The sequence below is a fragment of the Pterocles gutturalis genome, unplaced genomic scaffold (assembly GCF_000699245.1).
Source record: "Pterocles gutturalis isolate BGI_N339 unplaced genomic scaffold, ASM69924v1 scaffold5058, whole genome shotgun sequence".
Classification (NCBI taxonomy): Eukaryota; Metazoa; Chordata; class Aves; order Pterocliformes; family Pteroclidae; genus Pterocles; species Pterocles gutturalis.
The window spans coordinates 36,305-49,747 of NW_010122805.1; the positions used below are offsets into that span (position 1 = coordinate 36,305).

At 47.2% G+C, this 13,443-nt stretch overlaps 1 protein-coding gene across 1 annotated transcript in view; it reads right to left on the bottom strand.

Annotated features, from left to right (window-relative positions):
* The window catches only part of MAP2 (microtubule-associated protein 2), a 48,814-nt gene that overhangs the window by 34,798 nt on the left and 573 nt on the right, over positions 1-13,443 (bottom strand). The gene's annotated exons all lie outside the window — the stretch shown is intronic.

Below are 13,443 nucleotides of genomic sequence, written 5' to 3' on the forward strand. Positions count from 1 at the left end.
AACACAGGCAGAGCACAGCGAAAGGATTAGCTACGTGTGCTTGCAGAATTGCAAAAACAAAGCAATTTCAGTGAAAATGTGCCTGTCAAAATCCTCGGTGGGGTGCGGAGCTGTTTCCAGGGTAACCAGCACTAATTGTTGGCACAGTGGAATGGAGTCAACAACAAAAGCACAGAGCAACCTGCGCTGCTCAGGGAGGAAAAATACCCCAAATATATTCCTGCCTAAAAGAAAGACACAAAGTGGCTATTTGCTATCTTTGACAATTTGAAAAGCAAACAGGACTTATGGATTTTTTTCCCCTCTGGTCCTGCAATTCCAAGTGCAGCAGGACTACAAACCCAATAGCTATTCGATTTGTTTAGAGGCATTAGCCAGCCCCCTAAGGACAGGTCCTGAATTCACGTTCAGCTCTCCTGGAAGCTGGTGGACAACTCTTGTTTGAGTCAAGACTGCTGAAACGCTGGCAAAAAAAGAGCTGGGTTTCACCCAGTGATGTTTCTGATGGAAAAAACAAAGATGCATCTTGGACTTTATCACAGGGATTGTGATAACTCTAAATACTACCTTTTGCACTCGGGTGAAAAAAGAAATGCACAGCAGCCATCAGAGCAGGATGAATAAATTACATAAAACCCAAACAATGTCAACAGATTAGTGCTTATGACTGGAGAAAAAAAAAAAGCAGTAGCACAGCTTTACAGAATTCAAATATTTGTTCTCAAATGGCTTTCATGAGTGTAAATATTTTGCTCTAAGTAGGTCCTTGATCTGGATGTTGGCAATATCACCAGTAATTGGCAGGAGGTATGAAGGCAAATAATAGGAACATCAGCTTTTAAATTAAATGAATCCACAACACAACTGACAAGTATCATTTCCCTAATAAACTCGTTGACTTTAAGCTGCTGTAGCATCAATGACGATAGTGACAGCCTACTTTAATCGCCAGGATTTACCAGCTAACCAAGTGAACAGGTCAGAAAAGGCTTGTGTTTTTGGCAGGAAAGAGCTTTGATTGTTTAATGCATTGAAAGCCAAAGGCATGACCATTCAGACTGCCTTTGGGGAAAGATGGATTGCAGTGACTATGTGAGAAGAGCGTGTACAGGGGAGCTACAGCTGGATACCCAACACAGCAGCTTCACACCCTGGTGAGCCCCACAGCAAACAGCTTATACCTCCATGGTTTGGGGGTACTTAAGGTATTCAGTAGCCCCTCCTACCTTCTCCTTAAACTCAAGATTGTAAATCTGATTCACCATTATCCAAACCCGTAACGTATCTGCTTTACAGCAGAGTAAATCCTGTGCAAAAGCAGCACCCTGGCTGCAGCTGAGCTATGTCCCACCGGTTGTGCTCTGGCCCAAACAAGAGGCTGGAGGGGGGCTTTCCCATGCATCCCCGCTGCTCTGCAGTGTTTGGGGAAGCAGCAGCCCAGGGCTTGGGCTGCCTGTCCTGGGACCGCTTCCACACCTTCTGCGTGTACTTCAGCTCTGCTGCCCTGACTGCATTTTCCTGATCACCTTCAGTGACAGAGCAGACAAATAGTCCAAATCTCCAAGGCACACACGTGGAGAAATCCAAAGTGAACTCATGCTAGGAGCCAGGAACAATTCCGAAAGCTGCAGTGAGCCCCCTCCCCTGGCTCCCCAGCACCCCAGTGCACGTTCAGCAGGCAGATGCCTCTGCCACACTGTCTAGCAGCTGTAAGGCAAAACACCAAGGGATCAGTCCCCACACCTCCCTGCCCTTGAAATATGAAAGTCTGTTAAAAAGGAGTCATACAAATGTCAGTACAACAAAGCAATGCTTTTAAAATGAGCCCTCATTACTGCAAATACTTGCTCCCTGCGCATCCCCTGAGTCGTATCTTCTTAAGTCTACTGTCTGGAACAGAATATTTACTGCTGTCAGCATTTCACAGCCAAGCCGGAGGTGGGAAAAGCTAATCGGTTCTGTTTTGTCTGATGCATTGGCAACACAATTTACAGCTAACATGCAATATTGAAGCAGACAACTGCAGACCGTCAGCCAGGGCAATGCAGTGAGGTCCCACTGCCTTTCCCAGGACTCGGTATCAGCTGAAAACATCACTTGCATGTACGAATCAGCTATATCTACATTTCATTAAAATATGAACTCCTTAGGACTCATGCAGAGAACCACTTTGGCTTCAAAACAAAGAACCAGATATTTAAGCCTTTGAGTGTAAGTAAATACACATAATAGGTAACTCTTTTTTTAAATCAATGTTTGTTTTGAACTCAGTACAATTTAAGATTTTAAACAAACAGACTTTTAAGATCCCCCACAGAAGTCAACAGAGCTTCAGCCACCTACAGCAGGAGGTGACAAGTCCCTTAAAGTTCATTTTTAGGTCCTTTTGAGCTGGTTTTAAACACTTTTTACAGTGTTTCCCATGATCTTTTTAAAGAAGTATTCAAAGTATGCTGTACAAACTCTTCTGAATTTAAGCTGAAAACTACCATTAACCTGCGCCCATGTTGTGTGGGATTTCTAGTCGCGCCTGGCTCAAAAGGACTGAAGATCGCTGTGTCAATGCAACAGAATTTTGGTTCATCCCATCAGGGAATACGGTAACACATAAAACCGTGCCCTTTCACCCTATGGCTCATGCTGCCAGTCCAACCCCGCTTAACCAGCTAGCTCTGCAGTGCAGCACCAGCTGCACAGCTCGTCTCCTCCCAGCTCTGCTCCCGGCCTATGTCACATACCAATTCACCAAGTCCCACTGACCTCATGACACGGGTGGATTTTCGGAGCAGTCCTCAGCCCTGCTCAGCAGTTCTGCCATCTCCTCCCCTCTCCTCTGGCACTGCCCCAGTGGAAGGGTCTCATCTTGGCTGGGTCACTGCCTCTGACCAGGACTCACCCCTGACGGCTCCTGTGGCCTGTTCCCATCCACTGAATGCCCACCTGTGGAGACTACTGGCTCTAAGTGGACAAAGCAATTCGGGAAGAGAAATGTACACCTACTCTTGCAAAAGGAAGGTGCAGGAGACACACATAAAAGCCCTCAGTGCACCTTCTGAACTACCTCTTGCACTTTTTGTACCAGACATATCTTCTCTGGGCACTTCAACACCTGCAAGCTTCTGCAGCCACGGTGATGGGGACCATCTGGGTGCTGTGGGGAAAGCTGGGACCAGGGTTTGGGTCACTGCAGCCACTGGGAGAGGTCTGCAGCCAAAGGCTCCCAAGTGTACAGAAAATGAGAAGTGGCTGGGGAAATTCAAGGTCACAGAGGAGCTACACTGGATGGCTTGGATAAAGCTGGGTGTACACAGAACAAGCAAGAAAAAAAAAAAAGACAGAGGCAACATAAGTGAGAAAAGAGAGGAAAAGAAGACAGAGCTCTCAGGGCAATTGTTTAGAAGGACAATACGTTCTTAAATAGAAAGGATGACAGTGAAAGGAAAGAGAAAGCAGCTCATGGACAGGAACAGTTAAGGATTAGTTCCCTTTACAGCTCACAAACAATCTGCACAGGCTGCGTTATCCTGGATTTGGCACATACCCTGGCTTTGGGGTAAAAAGACATAGTCACAGCTGAAGCCTTTTCCTTCTCTCGTATGTGCTGCAGGGCTGTGGATGAAAACAGTTTGGGTATGTCAGCAAGACTGCCACATCCACACAGCACTGGCGGCTGATGCTTCTGCTCTTCTTTATTAACATACCTGTCTCGCCAGATGCACGAGCTGCATGGATGGAGGACCAGACTGTAAACTAGTTTCATCATAACTGCCACAGGCTATATGGGCTGCCGGGAGCTGTACCAAACTGATCATATATCACTATGAATTAGTCTCAAGGAAAGAAATAGGAAGAAAAAGTGAAATACCTGGAGTTTATTTTCCCCTCCCAACGTATATAGTGCCTCCGAGTGAAAGTGATCTCCATTAAGTATTCAATCTACTCAGTCCTGAGTGAAAATGACTCTCTGGGAAGCAGCTAACAGGTTTTCCTGCCTTGGAGATAATGATATCTCACAGTTGTTTTTCCATATACTGCATACAATTAAAGAGTTAAAGTTTTGACCAGGTATTTTCCACACATAGGAGAAGGGCTCACTCACACAATCTAGCATACACAGCTGGATTCCTTGAGTTTCCTGCACTTGCTGCACGTCATGAGGAATGCTTCACTAATAACAAAACCTCAAAAAACAACCAGGACTGCATTTCTAAACCATCACCTCAGACCACATCACGAAGCACCACTCACTCTGCTCTGCAGTCGGCCTGTGAAGCTGCACAGGGAAACCTAAATGTTTTGCTCAGCATCTCCCAAGGAACAAACGACAGAGTCAACACCAGCACGTCGTCTTCTCGCTTTGAGTCTTGCCTTTGAATTTTCACATCAACCTTTTCACAGCTGGTACAGGTAGGCACTGGATTATCAGTGCTCATCTGCCAGCTAATGCCAGCCGCTTTATGCTGATTTCCACCCCTTCACATGGCAAAGGCAGGCAAACCTGTATTCATTATCATTATAAGGATATATTTAAAGTGGGAAGTTAATCCACCAGCAACTTCACTAAATGGAAAAACCCAAACCAAAACACTAGTACATGCCTAGGTTTTGCTTACTCAGAATATGGATATAGCACGAGATGATTTCTCTATATCGTAACCTCACAGACTAAAACAGCAGGGAAGACACAGGCAGGGGGTTTGTCCTTGGCTTCCTTCTAATCATTCCATTGAGTTCCTCACTCAAATTAAAACCCAGAATGCCTTTGCTTTCTAATTTTAATATAGAGTAGCTCAGCAGGGTTAGTCAAACCAAGAAATTTGCGCACCTCTCTCTCCCTCTCTCACACATGTATTTTGCACCATAAATATGCCCCAAAATATTATTTCCTTTTCATTTCCACGAAAGTCATGTCTCAGTGAGGACAGCACAGTGAGGCCCCCATCGCAAAGTGCTCCCAGTCTTTCTCCCTGTCTCCCTTAACCTTGAGAAGCAAACGCTAGAGGAAAAAAAATGAAATTGTCCTTTCCTTTGTCAGACAGCCTGGCTGTGGCTCAGAGCTGTTACACTGAGGCTGTGCGCTCCTGAATGCTAAATAAGCTCCCAGGCTACATACTTTCTCTCAGTGGAGCTTAAAAAGAGATCTCACTCCACACAGGGACGTGTTGGCATGGCAACACGGAAAAAAGGAATCAGCAATGCCTGGCACTCCTCGCAGGAGCAGCAGACTGTTTGTGCGACTCTCATTTTTGTAAATGATCCGATGGTACGTACCTCCTCTCCGCCCAAGATAAACCCGTGCCCACCTGCGTGTGGATGGGCCGGTGTCCATCCTGCGTGCCGGGAGGACCTGCCTCCATCGGACGCAGCTGGTGAACGGCAGGGAGCTGGGCCTTGCGCTGGGCTACCCAGCGGTGAGCCATGGCTGGAAAGTGCACCAAGCCATGCACATGAGCTTCCACAATGGGCAAAGGGGAGGAAGGGATGCAGGAACTGTGGGAGTGAGCAGGTTAACAATCACACCTCCATCGCACCTCCAGGCTCTTCTGCTCCACAGCGGTTGAGACCCTGAGAGCTGGTAATTGTCTGTGCACAGGGTGAGGGGCCAGGAAACAAGACAGGCAAAGGCCACCAGCACGTCCTGGGCTGTCAGCTGAGAAGGTGCTGCTTCCCTCTCAAGGTCACTTTGGAGAAGGAGTCGCCATTTCGGCTCTGCCTGAAACAAGAGCAGCTCTGTGTCTGCAAAACAAGGCTCTGTTGTTTGGTAATGAACCTTCCTCCACATCTTCCTGCCCTCGGATGAAAACTGGAATGGAAGATCACATGCTGGCACAGTTCCCAGCAATCCCACCTTGCAGCTACGACCGCAAAGACCTCTGCCCACTGCACAGGGCCGTGCCGCCTGCCCGTGGCTCTGCGGCCGCCCACCTGCCTGCCTTTTCCCCCGGCTTGTCTACTTTGTGTAATTTGTGAATGCACAAGCTGTGTCCTACCGTACCCTGAAAAGGACTCCAGCACAGCAGGCCATGATTTAGACCACAGCCTCTGGACACAACTGCTCCACCAGTCACGCAGCTAATGCCAGCGCTGGAGAGGCGAGGTCCAGCCCACGGAAACAGCACAATCTGCCTTTGCAGCCCCCACATCAGGGCAGGCAGCCAGACATGGATGGCGGGGAGAAAGGGCAGAGGCAAACAGACAAAAGCCAAATTTTTGTCCACAAAAAGGGAGTCAAAAGCAAAGCAAAAATTTAACTCCCAGGATGTGTTACGTATCTGATGGGATATTCGCCCTTCAGCGGCGACAGCTATCCTGGCTACAGCAGCCCCCCAAGAATGGCTACAGATGGTTTCAAAAGGCAACTTCAATACACAGTGCTCATGGCGTACACTCTGAATTACCAGTGTGGCTGGAACAACATGTTATGAAAGATATTTCCTCCACCTCCCAGCCCCGTTGCTCCGTGCTGCATCTCCGAGGTTGTTATTGATTACATTTTCTGGGAACACTGACGGCACCAAGTGAGCACTGGTTGCCAGGCCAACATGCTCATGGGCGTTTTCACTCATACTCCTTAGAGGAAGCACAGCAGCTGATGTAATTCATAGAATCATAGAATGGCCTGGGCTGAAAAGGACCTTAAACATCATCTAGTTTCAACCCCCCTGCTGTGGGCAGGGCTGCCAACCACTACAGCAGGCTGCCCAGGGCCCCATCCAGCCTGGTCTTGAACACCTCCAGAGATGGGGCATCCACAGCTTCTCTGGGCAACCTGTTCCAGTGCCTCACCACCCTCTGCATGAAAAATTTCTGCCTAATATCCAACCTAAATCTCCCCTCTCTTAGTTTAAAGCCATTCCCCCTCGTCCTGTCACTATCAACCCCTGTAAACAGTCGCTCCCCCTCCTGTTTATAGGCTCCCTTCAAGTACTGGAAGGCTGCAATGAGGTCTCCCTGGAGCCTTCTCTTCTCCAAGCTCACACCGTAACATGAAAACACTAAAGCGTACCAAGAACACCAACAGGAAATAGCTGGTTGATGCCTTCTCTCGGCCAGGTTCAACACTGACTGGGCACAATGCAGCACACACATGACTCTAATGGTATTACTGCACCTGGTTTGAGAGACAGTTTTCAAAAGTGAACCTGAACCACACACCAACATTGTCAGAAGAGCTTTAGGGACAGAAGAGACTGATGGCTCAACTTGTCTGGGCATCTGACTCCTAGCCATGGAACTCAGCAGCACCTGCACACTAGGGGATCTCACCCCGCTCCCTTTCAGGCAGTAATTTTTGCGTGCTTGCACTGCCCAAACTGTGTCTGACCCTCCAGCTCCTACCAAGACATTTCAATCACGCACTGACTGATTTCTGCAGTCTCGAGAGGAGGTGGGAGGGCAGAGCCAGCCCCTCAGAGAGGGCATAGTTGGGCAAAATGGGATGTCTTACTGCATTTAGTGACCGATAGTGCCAGCCACAGAAAAACCCGCAGAGGCTGGTCTCTGCAGCAGTTAGTGAACATTTAGAGTGCAAGAGAAGATAGCTGGGGGTAGGGGACACATGGGAAAAGATGGAATTTCTGTGGCATCATTCCTGGTCCTCTGCAAAAGAACAACTGAGACAGATCTCTACGGCAAGCTTAACAGAGAGTGGTAAAAAACCCACTTTCTACAAGTGCCCCAAAGAGGCTCTGATGCCTCCGCCTATGCTTTCTTGAGCAACATAATTTGAACATGTCTAAAATATTCCAGTAACATGTCCCAGAAAATGACACTTGTATTACTCTTAACAGAGAGAAGAAAAGTTTCAGAAGTCTGGTATGTTTGCCTATATGTAAATTGGCAAAGAAGATGGTAATTACTGTCACATTTCCTGGGCAAAGGGAGGGAGATCAAAATGCCTAATTAACTGCTTCCTTCCCATGGGAGCCATCAATGACATGGTAAAATGCATTCTTCCAGCTTTGTAAAATAAACAACTGAAACGGGAAAAACACAGCAATCACATTCATCTTTGGATGTCACTGATTTTGCATCCTTCTGTGCATTTTGTCTGTGTTGCTCAAGACATGCAGCTTGCTGAAAATGCACATCTGACAACAAGGCTGGGAGGCTCCTTTGGGGAACGGGCGTTCAAGGGAGTCTGGGGGAGGCTCTGGCAGCTTCAGGAGAGCCTGGGCAGCATCAGGACGGCCAGTGCAAATAGCCAAACAAAAAGGAAAGCTCTCACAGAGCAGTCCTGTTGGAAAAACAGACTAAAAAGGTTTCTGTACAAAGAAGGTTTGTTTGTGTGTTTACTGGCAGTGCCATCTGAGTATTATCACTTGTACGGGAAGAGAAAGAGAAAGACACACAAAAGAAAAGAAGATTAAATGAGAAGTCATTATAGGGGGAAAAAAACCATTAACGTATCTTGAGTCCAAGCAATGACTCGGCGCAGTTCCAGCCTGGAGAGGCTGTCGTGTTTACTGACCCCATGCACAGAGCCACAATCCTGCCCCTGCACAACCCGCCACCGCAACTCTGGTCCTGGCCCTCATGGAATGAGTGCCCTGAACCAGCAGAACTAAGTATCATGGTGATTTCCTAACGGTGCAGTGGTGGTGAGGGCCGTGAACAAGATCCTTTTTACCTGGAGAGTGGCTACTATAAGGCAAGGCTAGCAAAGATGATGGGATACAGATTGTTTCCTTGACACACAGCCAGGTGGCTGGAACCAGCACCATCCCTATCTTTGCCATGGCTTTTTTGCACAGGCAACCTAACAGGACTCCCCACTTCTACTCAAGTATTTCCTGGCCATGACAGAGCAGTCTTTCAGGCTGACATTCCCTGCAGCTTGTTTAAATGCGCTTAAAGAGTAGCTGGTCACAGGAACAGATTTGTCGCAGATGCCCATTTAGTCTGGGTGAATAAAGCCTAAAGCAAATGGCAACGAGGATAAATTACATTCAGGGCTGTAACACAAATTGCCCCTTCCCACTTTTCTCCTTGGTTGTTCCCTGTAGACTGTGCTACTCCTGCTGTCTGAATCCCCTCCTCTCTGGAGTAATAGCTGCCCTCGTGCAAAAGCTGTATGGCTCTGGATGAGCAGATAAAACCGAACCTTACTTTTCTTTACCTTATCTTCAATTTTTCCTTCTTTCTCTGCCACTTCCTGACCCTGTTTTGCTCCCTCACAGCTTTCATTTCACCAGCTCTCAGCCCTTCACCTCTCCCAGCTCTGCAGCTGCTGGGTCTGTTCCCCCACCATTCCGCCCACAGCTCAATGCTGACATTTATTCATTCTACTTCCCAGGTCTAGGGCTCCCCACTCTTTCTGTTTCACTTCCAAACTAACACATACCAGTCCCTGGGTCCCCCAGCCACCAAAAATCCTGGCCTCTCTCATTTGTCTGTCATGAGCTCCCTCTCACCCACCTTTCCTATAACTCAAGGGCTCTGAAAAGCGAGGCAGGAGTGCTCAGCCTGTGGTCAGTCCGCTGTGCTGTGTCAGGAAGGCTGCTACAATTTTCCGGCAGTTTCTTTCCATCCCACACGGTTCAGGTACCCTGCCAGTTAATGAAGGGCTCTGTTTGTCACTCTGGCAGGACGTGTTCCTGTCCTTAACAGTGACTGGCACCAGGACAAAGCCACTGTCCTGAGGCTCTGGCAATAGGATTTCAGGAAATGCTTTCCCTTCATCTGCCAAAAAAATAATTTATCAAATGACCGTGTGGATAATCCAAAGACCCCTCAGATTATCAACCTGAATTTGGCCAATAATGAAGAAAGCACTCAGCTGAGTCACTGTACATACAGACATATTGTAGAACACGCTTCACAATGCATCTAACTACTTTTACCCCTAATTATATAAATTTGACAGGTTAGTCATTATATTACTGACAAGAAAAATAAATGCATTTTAAGTGTGCAAAACCAAACCTTTGCAGCTTGATGTTCCTTGCAAATCAAACACAATGGACTGTGTTGAATTGTGGGTTCCCAGGGCACGGTGCAGCACATCTGTACTGCTCCTCAGCGCTTCCTCCCAGTTAGCTGACCACAAATTTTCAGTAAGCAAAGAAAAGGCTGCCACTCTCGGATTTCACTGTAAGTCAAACACATCTTGTGCTCTACCATAGGGTCCAATCAAAAGCTTTCCACATCAGCCCACTTCAGAGTGAGTTTCTGAAGATCACGCTACCACGCCTCCTTTGCAGCACACATCTCACATGACGTGAAAATGTTTGGCTTGACAGAAGCTACAGATCTCATCCTCTCCTTGTAGCGCTTCCAAAATCCTCACCAAAGATGCTGTGTGTGTGTGCAGGTGAGAAAGGACACGGACAGGCACGGATCGGGGAGAACCTCGGTGGATCTCAGGCTGTGGGGTGCTGCAGACTGCCCCAAAGGCAAGAGGTCCTCAGGAGCTCCCTGGGAGCAGAGTGGGACTTGTGGCTAAGTCCCAGTGGGACTGAGCTGGTCTGCCAAGGGCAGCCCAGGTATATAGACAAATATATATACATATATATACACACAAATACATATAACAAAGAATAGCTGCTTTACCGCCTTTACTTATATCACATCCACAACAACTTCCTATGGCCTGTGCCGAAAACCCCAGCCTGTTCCCTCACACGGATTTGCCTTCAACACCAGTGGATGCTGGATCAGGCCCCGAGGCTGCCCTCCCCGCAGTGCTGTGCACTCTCCCACGTCCCCATCGGCCCATTTGAAAGGAGAGCATTGATGTGTCTCCATAATGCAGCCATTACCAGCACGATACCGAGACAGATCAATCAAAGGCAACACAACAGCCAGATTCAGAGGATTCCAAAATTGAGGTCAGGCTCAGTAACTCTTAGACAGATGCCAAGAGAGAGACATACACAGGAAGGCAAATTTTAACTGTGCAAACCTAAAAATGTCCCTTGCAGTGATGGATTGGATGTCTTTTGGCAAGAACTGTGATTTCCTCCTCCACTGCCACCCCTTGCCTCTGCATCAATGTTGGCATAAGGTGCCTTTGTCCCGGTGGCCTGACTCTAACCCTCCCCTTAACACACTGCCCTCAGATTTTACAGCACGAGCCCTGCAGATGGGTGCCCTGCTGCTTTGCGGTCCAAAGGGACTATTGCCCTGCTGCAGAACACCTCTCCTAGGGAGGCCCATTTTGTGACTAAATCCCAGCTCCTAGCTCAGCCAGGTGCCGGAGAGCTTCTTTAGGCGAAACGCCTCAAAACATAACTGAGCTCTCATCAGCAGGGATGAGGCGAGGGGCAGCTGCCTGGGAAATGCCCTGTCTATACCAGTGCTCCAGTGCAGATGAGCTGGTTGGTGCAGTCCCTGGGGATTTACGCACTCCAACACGAAGGCTGAGAAGCCAGAGATTTTCCTAGGTTATGGTGCTGGACTTGCACCAGGGAAAATAAAATCCTTGTAAATCCACTCAAACCCACAGTTTGGCTTAATTATCTCAGTGCACCTTGGCTTCCTGTGCATTTTCTCCTCAGCTGTTTGGAGTCAGTAAGCTGCTACAAATGACTAAACGATTCACATTATTGGTAATTATGTGTATCGGAGTGGCATTTTAAAACCTTACCTGATAACAACACCCCACTGTGGTTAAAATTCATGAGCAGACAAAAACACAGCAAAGATGACTGAACTTGGTAGTGAATGGTAATCCTGATTTCAAGATCAATCTGAATAAAACACCAAAACACCAACAATTCACCTCTAAACTTCCTGCTTCACAATGCATTAAATAGCACATCGAGCTAGTAAACACTGGTGTAAAGTGGCAACACACGCCCCGGTCCCTTTCTGTCACCACAGTAAGTTGCCAACAGGTTTCTCCTTCAAAAAGAGAAAAATTATTAAAAAGATATCTTAACTATCCTAAAATGGGTTATGTAGCATCAATTAAATACTGGCTAACCAGTGTGAGTGTGCAGGACACAAGTTTCCCGGGACCTGGGAATTCACGCCTGAAGGCAAGCAGTTCTAGGGACTTTTCTGGTGTTCAAGGACAAAGATGCCACAAGACATGCTATATTAAGTCTCACAAATAAAAACTGTATGTATCGACAGTGAGTCCCCACAACAGAGATCTTGCAATCTAAGCAGACAGTGAGAAAAAAGCAGAGGAGGAAATGAGGACACAAAGTGGTGACTGAAGCGAACTTCACTCAGATCCAGAGCAGTCTGGTTCCCTTGGCAAGTGGATGTCCCCAGTCCCGCTGCCTCCTCTAGACTATCCTGCCTCATTTTCACTTGTTCTGCTGTATAACCCCTTGCCTCAAAAAGCAATATGAAAACACACTACTACAATGCCTGCTGATGGGCAGGAGTGGATTCCCACCTCCTCTCCATTAGCTGCAAACTAAACATTCATGTTTCTCTCAGACACTGACAACTGCACAGAACCTGAGCTTGAGAAAACCCAAGAAGAACATTTCTCTCTTCCCTTTCTAAGGAGAGGAAATTCCTCTTCATCCTCTAAAGTTATTCCCACTTCTCCACCTATAAACCTCTCCAAGACTGCATGAAAAATCTATGTCAAGGATGAGAAACTGGCTCAGTCTTCCCATGGCACACGCCATCTCCTAAGAACTGCAGCATCTTACCTCTGTGATCCCTGTACATCTGCTCCTGCTTATTTGCTGGCTAAGCATAGCAAAAGGTTGGGTTACAGCAAAGAGACAAGGCTTTGTTATTGTTGCCCCAAGCACTCATCAAGAGCGTGTTCACCTGAATGCTTACACAGGATTTCTTTTACCTTTGGCTACCCACAACAAGAGACTCTCAAAATCTAAACACATTTACTTGTAGCAGAGGGAGCCATTTCCAGCACAATCGCTTATGAAATGACTGTAGGGTCCAAGAGCCTTAAAATTCTCCAGCTGCTGAGAAATTATGGATGGCATTTCTAAATGCTGTCAACAGCCAACAAACATTGCTAGAAAGATCTCTTTAGCATGCATGAATGGATGCATCAAGGGCAGTTGTACAAGATAAATTCTTCTTGCACTGTGCATTTGGGGTTTAAAATGGGAACTCTGCACAGAGAATTAGCATTTATTTGTAAACCAGGAAACTTGCTTTGCATATGTCACTTTGACACAGTCACACTTTTTTTTTCCTTCCCAAATATCAAGCTAAATCCTAAAATCCCAACATAGTTTACAATAGACAAAGTCCCAGTGAGTATCCAGTGAAGTATGTCTGGGCAAGGGTGAATAAATGCTGACGCTGAATTGTGGTATTCCCGGTCAGATTGAGCAACGCATTACTCTGCAAATAGTTGGTGGTTTCAAGGTGGTGTTACTTGTGAGCAGTAACAGGAGAACCCATCCTTCACGCACACACAAAGAGCAACATGAGCTATGTGTGCACACCAGCTGAGCGGTTCCCTACTCCTTTCCAGCCCAGAGGAGCTGAGCAGCTGCTCTACAC